Below are 1,006 nucleotides of genomic sequence, written 5' to 3' on the forward strand. Positions count from 1 at the left end.
GTCCACTCACTCTAACGTTATTAAATGTTTTCCCCTGGGCCCTCGTTTTAAATTGCCCAGTCTGCAGAGTTCGGGTTGGATCTAGTAGGAGACGAGGCATAGTCACCCGCTTTTCGGCTAGTTTTCATCAGTAGGTTACCTGTTCAACCTACTCGTGTTTTCTTGCTTCCGCTTGTGTTTAGTAGCTCTGAATACTTTAGAATTTTTGTATATTATGTGATGTTCAGAAGTGTAATATGAAATTTTCGAGTTAGGGTTGTCCATCTACAAGGGAGATTTTCTTAATCTTTTCAGTAAATTTTCCTTGGAGGTGGTCCCCGCACGACTTATTCTGGGTTTCAGGGTGAAATTCGGGGTGGGTCGTGTCAGTTGGTATCAGAGCTATAGGTTTCCTTTTCCTGCTTCCTTGTCACTATCACATGTGCCTAAGTAGCATGTAGTGTCTATAGAGTGATGATCCGACCGCGGCGGATTCATTGGCATTTTATGCTTTTGATACTATGTGTTATTGGGTATATGTGATTATTGTGTTAGTCTTGTTATGGACTACTAAATTTCTTCTTCCTCAGGTACTATGCCTCCTAGGCGCCCACGGCAACCCCGTGTGGCTACTTCGACCAATGCCGAAGAGGGCAATGAGGTCAGGGGACTAGTTGATGATATTGGAAATATCCTGAGGGATGTCATGGATCGGGCTCCACGCCCTCCTACTGTAAAAAGGAGAGAAGTTTTTGAAGCTGGAGCCAGAGAGTTCAAGGGTGCCAAGGGACCCCTTGATGCTTATACTTGGGTGGACAAAATGGAAAAAGCTTTTGTGAGCACAGAGTTGCCAGATGAAAAGAAGGTGAAGATGGCAGTAACTTTCCTGGATGATTCAGCACATCACTGGTGGTCGCTTGCCAGCAGGAATGTTGAGGATGCGCTGAATATGTCGTGGGAACAGTTTAAGACTCTTTTCTTGGGGCAATATTTCAGTCCTGCCCATCGCAGCAGAATCAGTCAGATT

Source organism: Fragaria vesca, linkage group LG4 (assembly GCF_000184155.1).
Source record: "Fragaria vesca subsp. vesca linkage group LG4, FraVesHawaii_1.0, whole genome shotgun sequence".
Classification (NCBI taxonomy): Eukaryota; Viridiplantae; Streptophyta; class Magnoliopsida; order Rosales; family Rosaceae; genus Fragaria; species Fragaria vesca.